This window comes from Silene latifolia, chromosome 7 (assembly GCF_048544455.1).
Source record: "Silene latifolia isolate original U9 population chromosome 7, ASM4854445v1, whole genome shotgun sequence".
Taxonomy (NCBI): Eukaryota; Viridiplantae; Streptophyta; class Magnoliopsida; order Caryophyllales; family Caryophyllaceae; genus Silene; species Silene latifolia.
In genome coordinates, this window is record NC_133532.1 from 25,214,697 (window position 1) to 25,232,666 (window position 17,970).

Genomic DNA, 17,970 nt, shown 5'->3' on the forward strand with positions numbered 1-17,970 from the left:
TAATCGAGCATTAAATTTACCAACGAATATTAACAATTTGCAATTCCGGCTTCATAGCCAGAACTGAGCTCAGGAACAGACGCAGCGACTGCTGCACCTCTTCCAAGGGACGCAGCTCTGTTGCGCCTGTTCCTGGTTGAGTTCTGTCTCTGAACTTCCGTCGTTGCTTTGACCTAGTTTATTAATTACGTATTAATTAACTATTACTCGTATTATCACCTAATAATCTGTTCGTTTATTTATTTATTCTTTCTTTTCTAAAACCATCCATTTTAAATGTATTTTCGACGTAAATCAATTAACCCGATGTAATTATTGTAATTTTCTTTATTGTATTTTTATTGTATTTCTTTTATCGTATTGCTTGTATGCTCTCACATGTAATCAACATTAAATTTCTACCTTGACATTAATGTATGTTAAATTACGTGATAACCGACTTAGTCTAATTTTCACATGCTAAGATTAATCTAATGGATGTTGCATTGCATGCATATAACCTTCAAAATATCGAGTATAGATAACTTCCCTAATCAATAGTAGAGGCCGCTATCGAGGCGGGCGGGATTAGGTGTTCGATCAAAAGAGCTTCGTAATACGTACCCTCACCCCTTACTCCAGATCTCTGTGAACATCCGTGTTCATTGGCATCCACGAGAGTCATTATAGACATAGAATGCTAAGGGTAACGAGTTCTTGGTGTTCATGTCACTACTTTGTGTCTTGACATGACACGAGGCATTCGAACGGTTTCCAATTTTCCACAATAAATTGGTGGCGACTCCACAAATGCACAAAAGCTTGCTCGCTTTTCGCCCCCATGGTGAAACTTGAAAAAGGTTAGGGAATAGTTTGTACGAGACAGTTGTTGGTTTTCATAACTCGGTCTTCCTAGACCGTTTATTCGGCCTTCCTAGGCCCAATCCAACCCATTCGACCAATCGTCCCGTCTAGACGGTCCAAATTCTTATTTGGGCCTAAGGATGGATAGCGATTGACGTCATCCATACCATGGTACTTACTCTTGTTTGTATCAAGGACTTTCACTACTCGAGGAAATGGACTAGGAATCGGCCTTACTCTTGTTTGGTACGAGCCTCTCCACAGACCCCGGGTTTGATTGTTCGGTATGGCAACGCACCCTTTAACCCAAAACCCTTTGAAATGCACTCAGCATCCCGTTATAATGCCTGTATAAATGCTTGTACCATACGTGATCACCATTTCTAAACAAAACCATAACGATTTTTGTAAAAATCAAAATCTCTTTCAAAATGTAAAGTTTTCGAAATAAGGCCCAATATTAGGGCAAAACCAGTCAAAACTTTGTTCAATTGTCGAGTCAAAATTCGGGCCTCAAAACCCATTTCAAAACCTCACTTCGAGTCCACTCCTACAACTACACTACAGTTGACTAGGACCAACATTTTCAAACTTCGTCATTTCTTCAAAACTCACTTAACACGAGTGGCACACTCCCACTCCACAAGTCAGAACATTTTTTTTATAAGTAAGTGTGCTAGAACAGTCGATCATGTTTTGATTCGCCGTCGATCTATTGTCCAGTTTCCAAGATGCCTGACACAAGCGACGTGAGCAACAGCCAACCCCTGAATGGTAATGATCAAATCCTAGCCGCGCTAACTCGTCTCCAAGTCATCCAAGACCAAGTGTATGATCGCCTCGACACAATCGAAGGCCGAATAGTTGCTGTGGAAACGAGGTTGCCTCCTCGAGAAAGTGAAGTGTTTGATGAATTTGTGAATAACTTCGGGAATGAAAATCCTTTTATGGGAGCACATGAGGTTAACCCTCCCATAGGCATGACTGCAGCTGATATACGACTCCAATACTTGAAGTAACAATTGATGTATCTCAAAGGGGATGATATCTATAGGGAAAATAATCGCAAATATGAAGCTGTGAGTTCCAAGTTACCAACCAACTTCAACATGACGGATATCCCGAAATTCAAGGGGCATGAAAACCCTTTGAACCATATCCGTGCTTTCAAGGATTACATGTCTATCAAAGGCATTAAACCCGAGATGTTCTTAAGGATCTTTCCTTCATCTCTTGACACCATCCCGAGATAATGGTTCTATTCTCTAGAGCATAAGAAGATTGCCACCTGGGACGATGCCGCAATTGAGTTTACTCAGCAATATGCGGATAATGCCGAAATCCAAGTCAATATGCGCACTTTAGAGGTTCTTACCCAAAATGACAAATAAGGTTTCACCGACTTCCTAAGTAGGTGGAGGAAGACTAATACCCAACTTGTTGAACGTCCAGATGAAGCTACCCTCGTGGAAAAATTCGTGGACAATTTAAAGCCCATCTATGCAAGTCATTTGAGGTACCAAAACATTAAGACCCTCAAAGACTTAACTGTACTAGGAACAAGTATCGAAGATGACATCCGTAAAGGGCTCTTGTCCAAAACGGTAGGTCGTGGATATCAAGGCTCAACAAGTCGTTCTTACGGCTCTACTAGCAAGACTGATGAAGTTAACCTTCTCGAGCCATCTAAGAAGAGTACCCCGCCAAGAAAGTTCACAAATATTGGGGATACATACTCCAATGCTCTAAAGAGACTGATGAAACAGGTTAAGCTTCAACCCATAGGTCCTACACCCGAACCAGAAAAGAAATCCAAATTCTGGGATGAGAATTCGTATTGCGAATATCATAGAGGTAAGGGACATGACACAGAAAAATGCTACAAGCTAAATATGTGCTTCAAGACATGATTGAAGACGGTCGCCTACCAATACCGCCCGGCGGTAAGCCTAACAACACTCAGAATCCTCTTGGAATTCTGGTGATTGCAAGTGAAGAATCTACCTTAGATTGTTCACACCTCATTTCTCCAGTCGAAGATGAAATTCATGCAATAGAGAGTGAAGGGAACTACTCCACCATTTCCCCTACCATCACCGATTTCATCGCATGGGCAAGGAGTGTGAATAGGCAAGTCTCGGAACTAGAGAGTGTAGTGGAAACGCTACGCGATCCAAACGCAACACCTAAAGAACGTGTGCCACTAAGTTTCTCTCAAAATGCTACAATGCAAGAAGTAGTAGCCGTGGTTGATGAACTAATCGACCAAATTATCCAATTGGAGGCCGAGATCATAAGGATGAGAGAACTTGCTACTATCAATGGAGTATAGGTCGACGATGATGAAGATGAGTATCTCACTGAACACTACCTAGTCAAAGTCAGTGAAGAAATAGTCCAAAGCAGTGAGGACCAAGATGTAGACCACCTTACTCGTTCGGGACGTCCATACCAAAACACTTCTCAAAATGGTCCCATAGCGAATGGTCCAACCAACGTTGTCACACCAAATGATAACGAAGATACCTCTACTAACCATTTGCTAAAGCAACTACAGAAGACAAAGGCTGATCTTTCAGTATGACAACTAGTTGCGAGCTCATTTCCACATCGCCAAGCTTTACTGCAAGCCTTGGCCAAACTAAGTGTGGCACATAACTCCACACCCGATGACGTAGTCAACTTGGTCTTCCAAGAATCGCCAAAGCTAAGTAACCTTGTTATTTTCTCGGATGAAGACTTGCCACCCTTTGGCGCTAATCACAACTTGGCTCTTTACATCACTGTCATTTGTTTGAAGAAGAATGTGCCAATGACTTTGGTAGATGATGGCTCGGCAGTTAACGTTATACCTTTGAAAACGTTATACCTTTGAAAACGGCATACAAATTGGGCATGAAAGAGTCGGATTGGATCCCTACCAACCAAAGTGTTCGCGCATATAATGGTACCCGACGAAAAGTGGTAGGACTAGTTAACCTAACCATGGCCACAGGGCCGATTGAACGAAAGGTTAACTTCCAAATACTGGACATTGAAGCATCTTTTAACATACTTCTGGGAAGACCTTGGATTCACGCTTCCAAAGCGGTAACATCCACCTTCCACCAGAAAATCAAGATCCCATTAGATGGTAAAGTGGTGACAATCACTTCATCACCCATCAAGGCAGTAATAGAAAAGAGGTCAAGTAATCAAGTACTTGCAGATCCAGTATATGAACTTGGGGGCTTCCATAGCATAAACGTCATAGAAAGCGAGTTGGCACCCCTATACTTCAATCCCTACTCTAATTTGGTGGTCAACCACATGCTCAAATCCCAGGGATACTTCCCGGGAATTCCTTTGAATCTAATCCGAAGAAACACCTTTGCACCCTACAAAGAAGGCAACTCACAAAGGATACCACTTGGATTAGGGTACAAACCCACTAAAGAGGAAGCTCTCGAGATGCTCGCCCAAGTTCAAAACCGCAAGAACGTGGGAATACAAATGCGACCCTACCTCCCTACCCTAAATGGATACTTCGTTAGGGAAGGAAGTCAAGAACTCTTTCACGGATTTCCCGAACCTTGGCACTATCTCGAAAAGAAGTTAGCTGGAATTGAGATCTTTCACGATTGCTACTTCATTCCTCCAGAAACGGTTCCTACTGTCAAGACTCGTCAAGCTCCTTGCTTAGACGAACAAGCTGTTTGCCTTTTATTGGGGGAAGATCGATTTGTTAGAGCCGCGCAGGATGAGATCATTACCATGATACTTCAGGACAATCACTTCAACCCTACCGCATTAATCACAGAAACCAATTCAAATCAGCACAAAGGATGGAGAAAGTCGATCAAGTGGACAAACAATCAAGGAAGACTCTTCAAGGTCACCACTGGAGAAGGAGAGATGTTCAAATGAGAACCAGAAGACGACGAATTCGAGTCAGAGTCAGAGTTGGAGTCTAGAGAAGTCCCTAGAGAGTCTCCTTCTGTCGTCACTCCCATTCCCCTTGTTTCTCCTAGCTTAACATCAAGTAGTAACAGCAGCTGTCCCTTTACCGCCACTGACTACTGAACATATGGCTTCTTTGTTTCAACTTTTCTCAAATTTTAATATGAATAAATCAGATTCTGCTTACTCTTCGTGTTATTCTGAATGCAATTCTGTTTACGATGATAATGAGGATGACCCAGACCTAGACTCGATCGAAATACCTCCCTACATAGCCAAAGAAATACTACAAGAGGGGGACGGGGGACCAGTAATAGAAAACACTAACCCATCAACGTAGGAACCGAACTAGAACCCCAAGAACTTAGGATAGGGACGACCTTGAGCTCTACTGAAAGGGCCAATTTCATAGACCTCATATACGAGTTCAAAGACGTTTTTGCTTGGTCCTACAAAGACATGCCAGGGATCGACAGGGACATTATAGATCATAAAATCCCGATTAAACCAGGTTTCAAACCCGTAAAATAGAAGCTTCGTTGAATGAGGACATAATGGGCTCTCAAGATCAAAGAAGAAGTCGATAAGCAATTCAAAGCCGGGTTCATCAAAGTTTCCGAGTACTCAGACTGGGTAGCTAATATAGTACCCGTACCCAAAAAGGATGGGAGAATCCGGGTTTGTGTTGATTTCAGAGACTTAAACAAAGCAAGTCCTAAGGATGACTTTCCTCTCCCACATATCGACATATTGGTGGATAACACAGCAGATCACGCATTGTTATCCTTCATGGACGGATACGCGGGATATAACCAGATCAAGATGGTCGTAGAAGATATGCATAAGACCGCCTTCGTCACTCAATGGGGCACCTATTGCTACACGGTTATGCCGTTTGGGTTAATCAATGCCGGAGCTACGTATCAACGCACCGCAACTACCCTATTACATGACATGATGCATAAAGAAGTTGAGGTATACGTAGATGATATGATTGTCAAGTCCAAGGATAGAGAGGGGCACATCGCGAACCTTAGCTAGCAAGTTCTTCTCCAGGTTACGAAAGTACAACATGAGGCTCAATCCTCAGAAGTGCGCATTTGGGGTAACATCTAGTAAACTCCTGGGATACGTTGTTAGCCAACGAGGGATAGTAATAGACCCTTCCAAAATCAAAGCTCTAATCGAAATGCCGCAATCTCAAACAGAGAAAGAAGTTAGAGGATTCCTAGGTAAGGTTCAATACATAAGTCGATTCATATCGAAACTCACCATGATCTGTGAACCTCTCTTCAAAAAGCTCGAGAAAACAGATCACACCATGTGGGACGATGACTGTCAGAAGGCATTCGACCGAATCAAGGAGATACTAGCCAAACCACCAGTGCTCATGCCACCTCAACGAGATCAACCTCTTGGTTTATATCTCAGAGTAACTGAAACAGCCATGGGCGCCATGCTAGCCCAAACGGTAGGAAAAGAAGAAAGAGCTATCTACTACCTTAGTAAGAAGTTCTTGGAGTACGAGTGCAAATACACACCACTCGAGAAAACATGCCTCGCTCTTGTGTGGGAAACGAAGAAGCTACGCCATTACATGCTTAGCTACTCCGTAAAAGGATACTCCAAAATGGATCCTGTAAAATACCTCTTCGAGAAACCCGTCCTCAACGGACGCCTAGCAAGATGGACTTTGATGCTCTCAGAGTTCGATCTCAAATATATACCTCTGAAAGTTATAAAAGGGCGCGCCGTTGCCGAGTTCTTCGCAAAAAATCCCATCAACGATGCACAAACAATAGACACCTGGTCGTTTCCGGATGAGGATATACTCCAGACCGATGTAGACTCCTGGTATCTTTACTTTGATGGAGCATCGAAATTATGAGGATTTGGAATAGGAGTGTTGCTCATTTCTCCTGAAGGCGAGCATACACCAATCTCTGTCAAACTCGACTTCGAGGTGACAAATAACGCGGCAGAATACGAAACTTGCCTCAATAGATTACAAGCAACAGTAGGTTTAGGCATCAAGAATCTTCGGGTACATGGAGATTCATCTTTGATCATCAACCAAATTACGGGATCTTGGAAAATTCGAAGTGAAAGCTTAGCACCGTATCAAGCCAGAATAGCCCAAGTCGTCCAATTCTTCGATCAAGTAACCTACCTACACCTACCTCGAGAGGAGAATCAATTTGCAGATGCTCTTGCAAAACTTGCATCTTTGATTAATATGCCGGATAATATGATAGAAATGCCTCTATGCATCGAACGACGGTTAGAACCTGTTTATGTGCACCAAATCACAGATGAAGAAGAAATCACAGAGGAACCTTGGTTCCAAGCGATCCTAAACTTCAAACTCAACGGCACCTATCCACCGGATATGGCAAGAGGGGACAACGCGCTATACGCTTACTAGCTTCTCAATACGTCCTCATGCAAGGAGAGTGTGGACGCGGGCCACGGGGGGCGCTTGGGACAAGCGTTTGCATTTGTGGAGTTGCCACCAATTTATTGTGGAAAATTGGAAACCGTTCGAATACCTCGTGCCATGTCAAGACACAAAGTAATGACATGAACACTAAGCACTCGTTACCCTTAGCATTCTATGTCTAGAATGACTCTCGTGGATGCCAATGAACATGGATGTTCACAGAGATCTGGAGTAAGGGGTGAGGGTACGTATTAGGAAGTTCTTTTGACCGAACACCTAATCCCGCCCGCCTCGATAGCGTCCTCTACTAATGATTAGGGAAATTATCTATACTCGATATATTGTCAATTTATATGCATGCAATGCAACATCCAACGTTTTAATCCTAACATGTGAGAATTAGACTAAGTCGGTTAAACACGTAATTTAGCATACAATTAGGTCGAATTTGGAGTTTAAATTGATTACATGTGAAGGCATACAAATAATAAAAGAAATACAATAATAAAGACAACAATGAAAATTACAATAATTACATCGGATTAATGATTTATGTCGAAAATACTTTTAAAACGGATAATTTGAGAAAGAATAAACAAATAAATTAACGAACTGAAATTAGGGTGATAATACGAATAATAGTTAATTAATACATAATTAATAAACTAGGTCAAGACAAAACGGGAGTTCAGAGACAGAACTCAACCAGGAACAGGCGCAGTAGAGCTGCGCCCTCTGGAAGAGGCGCAGCAGTTGCTGTGTCTGTTCCTTGGCTCAGTTCTGGCTGTGAAGCCGGAATTGCAAATCGTTAATGCTCATTGGTGATTTTAATGATTGATTATGAATTATTGACTCGGGTGAAAGTGATTAATATGTTATTTACACGTGATTAAAGGTCATAAAAGCAATAAACACGGACGAAACTAATTAGAACGAATTAATTACATGATTAAAAGGTTAATTGATGAATTGAATAAACTAATTAGGTTGAATAAGACGAATTAATGATGGTGACGATAATAAACAGATGGAAATATCTCAACGAATGAATTTCAGAGACTCAATATGAATGAATCGAATCTCTACAAATCCGAATTTGATTTTAATGACGAAAACCCGCAAATATAAATTATAAGGGATTTAAGTCGGGATTTAATGACGAATTAGACGCTAATGATGATGAATGATATGTTAAATTATCATGTTCAAACTATCGTGTTAAGGAACAATGAACAATTGAAAACAAAAAGCAAAACAAACGAACAAACAAAAGACGAAGGAAGAAGAAAGGAAGCAGGAACTGCGGAAGCCTCACGAAGAGGCGCAGCAGGTGTTGCGTCCCTTCGAAGAGGCGCGGCAGTTGCTGCGTCCTTTCTCGACGATTCTCTTCTGATAATTCGTAAAAAGGGTTTTAAATAAGGTTTTATAAATCGGTTTTATACTTTCGACATAAACATTACATTATGATTACAATAAATAAAGAACAATAAATAAAAGAAGGATTTACACCCTCAGACTTACATGTTTGACGAAACGAGATGAACTAAGTTAACGTTTAGTGATGCTCGACTCGAATGTACGACGAAAGTGCCCTATAAGAGGAAAACGAATAAGATTGATTAATGTTGATTGATGTGGAGTTGGTCAAATTGGTCGGTCATGCAAAACGAGGCTGGTACTCAGAAAGATCCGAGCTTACGTGGTCGAATGTTCAAGCACGTAGACGCCAAAAAGTAAGAACGTGGTCTAGAATGCAAAGGGAGAAGAGAAGGGCGGACACTCGCGTGAGAAATATAGGTCTCTATTTATACTAATCACACGGAAGAAGTAGGGTTTTCGGAGAAACTTTGGAAGTGAATCTTGAAAAGATATGAAAAGATACGAAAAATACGCAGAAAAGGACCTGGGAAGAGGCGCAGCAAGCACTGCGTCTCTTGGAAGAGGCGCAGCCACTTGCTGCATCCTTTCCCAAGTGGTTTCCTCCTGCGGAAGAAAGATTTCCATGTTTTGTTTATGGAATAACGGATTAATCTTGTTTTCCTTAATATTTTGTGTGAATATTACGGGAAATACTTTACCAAAGATTAAAAGATTGCAAAATATGGAATAGAAATATCCGGAATATTCCAGAACATTCTGACTCGGGATTTTAACGGTTATCAAAAAATGAAGACGGTTTTAGGCCCGAACTCCAAATGTACTCTAATTACTTCCAAAACGACCGTATCGGCGCGCAGATGACAATTAAGAGGTAGACACAAGTGTTTGAGCGATCACTTGACGATAAACTTACGAGCTGTCACAAATCGTTCCGCGTACCAAACATGCGGCCCAATCATCACCGGGTGGTTTGCGGGAGGTGAAGAAATGAGGTATCTACAAAGCCCCCACTTTGACTGAGGCTTGGAAGGCGAAAGTCAAAGTATAGCCATCAGGTCAATCAGAGATTACAGTCTGACGACTATGGCGACGCGAGGCGGTTCAAGGGGCCAGAACCAAGGACCTGTCGTCGAGAACATTTTAGAGTCTGTCGACTATCGGGGAGGGTCGTTTAAAGTCCATTAGACTACGTAAGGAGGCTCGCCAGCCATAAGAAGAGATCATACATGAAATTCTTCGAAACTCCAGGGGAAACAAAACGCGATATTGGGAGAAGGCAGCAGGACGTAGTCAGGAACTGCTGGGAGAAATCTGCTTGGGTTGGCTTCAAACAAACTTCAGAAGAGCTTGGGGTCGATGTTGATCTCCATGTCTCGAGAGGGACGATTGTCTGTCGGTAAACTCTCGCTGGGGGAACATAATCGGGAACTGATCTCCATGTCTCGAGAAGAACGATTGTCTGTCGTGAACTCTCGCTAGGGGAACATAATGAAGGCGTGTCGAAACACGGGCCAGAGAATACTCGCTCGTTGTGACAAGCAAGGTCTTGGTAAAAATAAATATGACGACAGTCTGCAGTTGGCTTGGAAATGTGCGTCCGGGCAAAGAATAGACGTCAAACGGACCAAATATGTGATATGGCATCAAGTAAGAGGCGCACCAAAGATAGGCCCACAAATAACGAACTCATAACGAATTTTTGAAAATTCGTATGATGGGGAGCTGAGGAAGAGGCGCAGCAAGAGCTGCGTCTCTTGGAAGAGGCGCAGCACCTGCTGCGTCTATTCCTGGACGTGTCAATCCTGCGTAAAAACCCGATGAAACAGAGGGGTTAATTTCATTATTTTCGAAACACAAATTCTCAATTTCTCTCTCAAATTCCAACCATTTTCGTCAAAATATGATCCAAAAGCTCGCATTTGCCATGACTAATCAAGGTATGTGTATTATTTTTGCATTAATCTTCTATAATGGATCAAATTGGACCGACAAAATTAGGGTTTCCAACCCTAAAATGTCGAAAATTTGGGGCTTTTCCCCCCAAATGATTTTGCCTTGCAAAATTGACCTTGTAAATGGCTAATTGGTAGTATAAGGATCATAACCATGTATTTGTTTTGAATTTTCGTTGAGTTTTGCGCATTTGAGTGAAATTGTGACGGTGTCACAGCTAAACCGTAAATCGCTTCGAAAATGGCCTTAGGATTGCCCATTTGTGACGAAACTTGATATTTGGAATCCTTGTATTATGGGTAAACTTCCTACCATCTCGGAATTTTGATTTGTGACGGCTTTTTCAGGACACTTTTCTAGGGCATAATCGCCGTTATAACGAAATGCTGTCGAAATTCCGACTCGAACCCATGACTAGGCTTCAACTTAGGCTTGACTTGACCCAAATTACCACATGAGCGGTCGGGTTTGTGGGAAAATGGCCAAAGATGGCGAGAAAAAAGCGATTTCGGAGCTTTGAAAACTCAAAAATCCCTTAATCAAGGCTTGTCGTCGTCACTTGACGCGGCCTAAATTCACTTTAATTTTGCAGGTGACGAGGCTTCTACATCTGGGAGGGATCCCATGGACGTGGACACCGCTCTTAACCCTTCTCAGATGCTTAAGGATGCATTAGAGGAGGCTTTCACCGCTGTGGTGACGGCTGCTGAGGTTGCTGAGGACGAGGTCCTCGAGGAGGAGGTTCCTGAGGAGGAGGAGGCCCTGAGACGGGCCAACGTTGGACGGGGTGGTCGCCAGCTGAGGGGAGCACCGGCGTTGGCCGAGACCTGGGACAGTAGGCACCTGCTTTGGGCTGCGGAGGGTCACCTATCTTACAGGACAGTGAAGAGCTTGGTAACTTGAATTCATCACCCTTCACTCATCTTCTTTCATTTGTTATTCCTTTTCATTCAAACTAAAGATAGCTTTTGTTTCGAATCAAAATAGGAGGCCGGGAACATCAGATCGTTCTCGGGCTACACGACGGCGATGGGGTGCTACGAGAGGCTGTCGGCGGAGGAGCGAGCCATGATCGAGCGGGGAGCGTTCGGTGCCCTGGTGCAGGCTTGGAGGGATATCGCGAAGAGGAAGCTTCGGGCCAACCTTAGCCTGGTCCGAGCTTTCTTGGATTGATTCTGGGACACGACCTCCACCTTTCACATGCCCTTTGGTGAGGTGGGGGTCACGTTGGAGGATTACGGCATGATTTCTGGTCTGTCGTGTGGGACTGAGGCGGTGGAGTGGCCGGAGACTGCCATGAGGGTTGACTCCTCCGAGGCTAGGACGTTGATCGGCTAGAACTTGGCGCCGAAGGCTGCTGCGGTACCTGGTTTGGTGCCTAGTTCTTACGTGCGAGACTACTTGGCGGGGAAGACCCCGACGTTGGTGGTGATCGAGGGGAGGGAGATGGCTCCTCCTCCTTGCACTGCAGAGCAGAGAGTCCGTTTGTGGCTCTGGTGGTTCTTGTCTTCGATCTACCTCGGAGACAAAGGGGAGAGGCTGTCGACAAAGCTCCTTCCCTTTCTTTCTGACCTGAGCTCCCTAGGCCGTTGGGACTGGGTCACTGCTGGTTTTGCGGTCCTCATCCGCTTTATGAGGGCCATGGTTCGTCCAGAGTTGATGGAGAAGTGGACTTCTCTTGGCGCTGTCGGCCCTGGACTGTTGTTGGAGGTATGAACCTTCATTTTATTTCATGAAAGATCATTTCCTTTTCTTATCGAATCACGAAAGACCGTTATTGATTATCTTGCTTCACAGGCGTGGGTGTACTCCTACTTTCCGAGCCTCGCGCCCAAGAGGACGGAGCCGGTGGAGAAGGCCTATCCCGTTGTGAGGGATTGGGTGATATGTCGTACGAGGAGTCGGCGTTCCTTTCACGGCGTCTGTCGAAAGGAGGTGAACGCTCTTCAGTTGGACGGCGTGAGTACTTCACCTTTGTTCATTTCTTCATTACCTTTTTTAGAACTGATCATAAGAATGACTTCTTGTTTGCTTTTCCCAATGGGTGCCCGGGTCTTGGGTGGAGTACGCTAGTGCTCCTCCCTTCGTGGCTGAGGTCATTCGACCTAAGAGCTCGAGCCGGTTGCTGCTGAGGACGTCGATGGGTCCTGTGTGGTACTTAGGCGAGCGCTTGGCTCGTCAGTGCTCTCGGGATGTCTTGACGGTTCCCATCGATCCTCCTAGGACGATGTTCAGGGAGCCTTCCGAGGCTGAGAGGGAAGCTGACTTGGCAGATGTTGGTGGCGACGCCCTCCTTCTTCCGGGCGAGGACTACTCGGCGTTCTTTTACGGGAGGTTGGCACACTGGCCGGTCGTGGTGAGTATTTTACTCTCCTTTTGATTATTTTGAAAACACGATGAATGATCATCGGTTTAAATAGAAATTATTTGACTTTGCAGGAGGTCGAGGCGGCGGGCATCGAGCCCCCAGCGTACCCCGAGACCCTTGAGTACACTGACGCGACCGGGAGGACGACGATCTCCAAGCTGCGTGAATTTGACGTGGCGGTGACGGATGCTGGCTTGGACGAGTGGCAGCATCTGATTCGGAGGGTGAGTCTCTAAATGGTATCATTTTTGTGTAAGAACACGTTGGCTTGAGTTTGTCTAATCATTCAGAATCTCTTATTTGAAATGCAGGTTGCGCCATCCCGGTTCGTGGCTTTATGGAGGGTAGCCAACCGGCTGCGAGCTACTGCCATCGAGGCACTTGTCAGCGGTCGAGGACGTCAGGTATGAACCTTCCGTTTACTTCATTTTTGAATTTTCCAACTTTCTTTATCGTTTGACTGCTTGAAATGATTGACATGAGCCAATTGTCGTGTTTTGCAGGGAGAGAGTGACCTGGAGCGAGAGCTAGCCCAGTCTCGTGAGGAGACACCTCGGCTGCTGAGGGAGCTCGAGGTTCATGACGCCGAGATTGCCGCTCTCGAGGCGAGAGTTGCGGAGCTAGGCGGCGACCAGCAGTAGTTTTCTTGTTGTTTTTTGTTTGTTGTTGGCTGTATTTTGCACATTTCTACATTTAGGACCTACATTTTGGACATTCGGACTTTATTTTGGGGCTTGAGCCCCCAGTTTGGTGTACATATCTCTTTTTGGTTGTATATATGATAGCCTGAGTGCCTTTGCTGCTGGGTTGTTCTGTTTGTACCTGCAGGTTAGCATTGAACAGGTTTGGTAGATGACGGTTTACGCCGTCATGCTGCCGAAATTTACATAGAAATTCACATAAAACATACATTTGTACACATGGCCTAAATTAGCGCAAAACAAATGACTCGAAAAATGCAAAAAATGAAAAAACTTTGCCGGAAATGACCGGACGGTAGAGAGGGTTACCCCCTAAAAAAAAGAAAAATAGAAACATATAAGTTTAAAATTTAATGTGGAACGAGAGTGAAATGATTCCCCAAAAAAAAGAAAAAAAAGAAAAAGAAATGAATAAGTTTGAAAAATGAATAAATTAAATTAAATTGGTGAAATGATTCCCTAAAAAAGAAAAATAAAAAGAAATGAATAAGTGTGCTAAAAATGACGAAAATGTTGATATCACCTCGAAATGCGTGCCCGTGGAATTAGGAAACACAAAATATGGCAACTTGACGTATTTACCAAAATACTAACCCGTATGAATAGGAAATTATTCGTTGAGGAATTTAGGAAGGATCCAACGCGGGAATCACAGAAAGAAGGTTGAGGAAGAGGCGCAGGAAGAGCTGCGTCCCTTCGAAGAGGCGCAGCAGGTGCTGCGCCTGTTCCCCATTGCATCCGTCCTGACGGTTTTTTAGGAAACAGCTTTTAGTATAAATAGAGACGTCGAGGGAGGTTTTATTCACATAATTCTTCTTTCTTTTCTTCGTCTTATTACATAAAGCTCTCCAATTAAGCATACATCATGAATACTCTCGAAATTCGTCTAAAAGAGTGGACAAACGAGTTTTCTAGTGTGGAGAAATATGACATGGGTGCTTATAATTTTGGATCGCTATTGAGTTTGAAGTTGATCAAGGTAGTCAAACCATTCCTAGATGCTTGTCTTGATTACTGGGACCCGAATTATCACGTATTTGCTTTCCCCGGAGGCGACATTTGCCCATTTTCCAAAGAAATTGCTGCGATCGGTGGTTGGGACCCGGAACACTTGCCTGCTATTCCTTCTAATTCCCAAGGGTATAAGAACAAGTTCAGAGATTTGCTTGGACTGACAAGAGCTGAGGTTCACCGTCTTGTGACCTCAAAAGGAGTGCGAATGTTGGACTTCATCGACCGATTCATCAATAGGGCAGATCTCACCATCTCTTATGTTGCCAGGCGAATGGCATTCGGGTTTTGCCTTCTACATGTATATGTCCTTCAAGGGCATGTTGATGAAGATTTGAGAGGTGATCCTCGTTACCTGAGCCTGATTGAGCAAATGGAGCTGTGCATAAGCCCAGCTTGTCTATGTTTAGGAGAGATCCTATTGGGTTTAGATAACAGGAAAGCCAACCATGACCTACCTTATTTGGGAAGTCCCATTATTTTGCAGGTAAAAGAATATAATTCTCTTTCTCTTTTTTTGTTTCGTTTTTTTTTTCTTTTCGTTTTTTTTCGTTTTTTTTTTCGTTTTTTTTCTTTTTTTTGTTTCGTTTTTTGATTCTAATACCTGCTTTTGGTAGGTCTGGCTTATGGAGCGTCTTCGATTGATCGAGCCCCCAGTTAATGTTCCTGCTTATCATGCTCGCTCAATTGCAATGAGGACTAGGCTCTACATGGTGGATTTCACTCGAGTCTGCAATTATTGGGAAAACAAACTAAAGAGTGATGATGGCCCCTTGATTAGATGGATCGTACCATGGTGGCATCTCAAATCTGTCACTGGAGTATCTTCCTTGAATCCTACCCGATCTGTTCGAGTTCCCGGCTTGGAGTTTATGATATGCATCTTCCCGGGGAGGTTGATGAAACAGGTTGGATTGAAGCAGACGATTCCCAAGCTTGACACGATCCCGCGGACTGCCGTGGCACTTAATACTGAGAGTCGAAGAGAATGGGCCATCAAATGGGCTCAAAGAAATGTATGGTTCTTAAACTCTTCTGTTAGTGCCTTATGGGTGTCAGATTCCTATCTGTGGTGGAGGAAAGCTACTACTCCGGAGGAGCGCGAGAGATTGAGGAAGCGCGAGCCTGTTGACTACAAGGTTCGCGAGGTGGAAAAGGAGAAAGAGAAACATCTGACTGAGGGAGAAGGAGAAGCCAGCTTCCGAGTTGTTCATCCTTCGAAGAAACCGAAGACTTCTCCTGCCGCTGAAAAGGTGGTTGACAAGAATGGCAAAGCAAGACCACGAGAGAGACCGTTGGTGATTAGGTCTGAAGTGGCGCAAGAGCGTCCGGCTCGAGGTCGGGACAAGAAATATGACAAAAATGACAAAGGCAAAGGGAAAATGGAGGAGTAGCCTAAGTCTTTATTGTTATTTATTATTATTATTATTATTATAATAATAAGAAGGTGGGGGTTTTTAGAATCCCAGCCTATTATTATTTTTTGTTTTGCATTATTTTTATTATGTAACGTACTATTATTATTATTATTAGAAATGAAATAAAAAAGGTTAATTGGTTATGAAACCGTCATGATTTTCTTTTTATTATTCTTGTCGAATTTCAAATGCAATTGCAAATGTCCTTCTATTTACATTTAGAATTAATGGGTTGTATCCTGTGAAGGATTGCCTATGTATTCATTTAAAAAATGAAATCAAACCCTTGCACGTAGTTCAAGTAAATGTAAAAGAATAATTGTTCTAAGCATGAGCTTGTAATGAACTTTAGAAAATAAGCATGAGCTTGTACTTACTCCTAAAATGCTATTCAGTTTGTTTGATGATATGAGGATGGCAAGTTGTCAAAATGCAAGAGCAAAGTGACATCAGCTTATTTCAGCTTGGCCAGGGGCCGCTTATTTCGTGCCACAAGAGCGACACGTGAGGTTACGTGAGGCGCGTTTTTGCTCCTATTCTAGGCATAGTAACGTTTCAGTTGGTCGAGGTTTGTCGGATTGACGAATTCATTCCCATCTAGGTCAGTGATCCTAACCGCACCCCCTGGAAGTATGGACTTGACTAGAAATGGCCCGGCCCAATTGGGTTTGAATTTTCCTCGTGGATCGACAGGTAAAAGAGCTATAATCGATTTGAGTACTAAGTCTCCTTCTTTGATGTTCCTTGGCTTAACCCTTTTGTTGAAGGCTCATTTGATACGTGCCTGATATGTTTGCACATTATGTAATGCACGTAGTCTACGTTCATCCAGGAGGATGAGTTCTTCATATCTGCCCCTCTTCCAATCGGCTTCTGGGATTTGACTTTCGAGTAAGATACGCAAGGATGGTATCTCTAACTCGACTGGTTGTACAGCTTCCATGCCGTAGGTCAAATAGAAAGGGGTGGCCCCAGTGGGCGTCCTAACAGATGTACGGTATCCCCAAAAAGCAAAAGGTATCTTGCTTGGCCAATCTCGATAGTTGTCAATCATTTTCTTGAGAATTGTGACAACTTTCTTGTTTGCCGCCTCTACCGCGCCATTAGTTTGTGGTCTATATGGCGAGGAGTGGTGATGCTTGATTTTGTACTTGGCTAGCAATCGCTCGTCTCGGCTTGAAATGTGATCCATTGTCACTAATGATCTCATGTGGGGGCAACCGTATCGACAGATGATGTTGTTTTGTATGAACTTTTCTACATTTTTGGCTGTGAGACTAGTGTAGGAAGCCGCTTCTACCCATTTGGTGAAATAATCAATTGCCACTAAGATGAAACAGTGACCTCCTGTTCCGGCCGGAGTGATCTTTCCGATGATATCAATTCCCCAAGCAGAAAATGGCCAAGGAGACGTCATTGTATAGAGTAGTGAAGGAGGGACATGTTGTACATTCCCGAAGATTTGACAGTTATGGCAATGTCTTACATAATTGATGCAATCGGATTCCATTGTGGTCCAATAATACCCCAAACGTGTTATTTTCTTTGCCATCATGGGTCCACTCATGTGAGGACCGCATTCTCCATCATGGACTTCTTCCATCACTTTCCGTGCCTGTGAATGATCAAGACAACGTAGGATTACACCAAGAGGTGTTATTTTGTATAACTCTCCTTGCATGAGAACGTATTGGGAAGCTAGTAGGCGTATAGCGCGTTGTCCCCTCTTGTCCATATCCGGTGGATAGGTGCCGTTGAGTTTGAAGTTTAGGATCGCTTGGAACCAAGGTTTCTCGGCGATTTCCTCTTCATCGGTGATTTGGTGCACATAAGCTGGTTCTGATCGTCGTTCGATGCATAAAGGCATTTTTACCATGCTATCTGGCATATTAATCAAAGATGCAAGTTTTGCAAGAA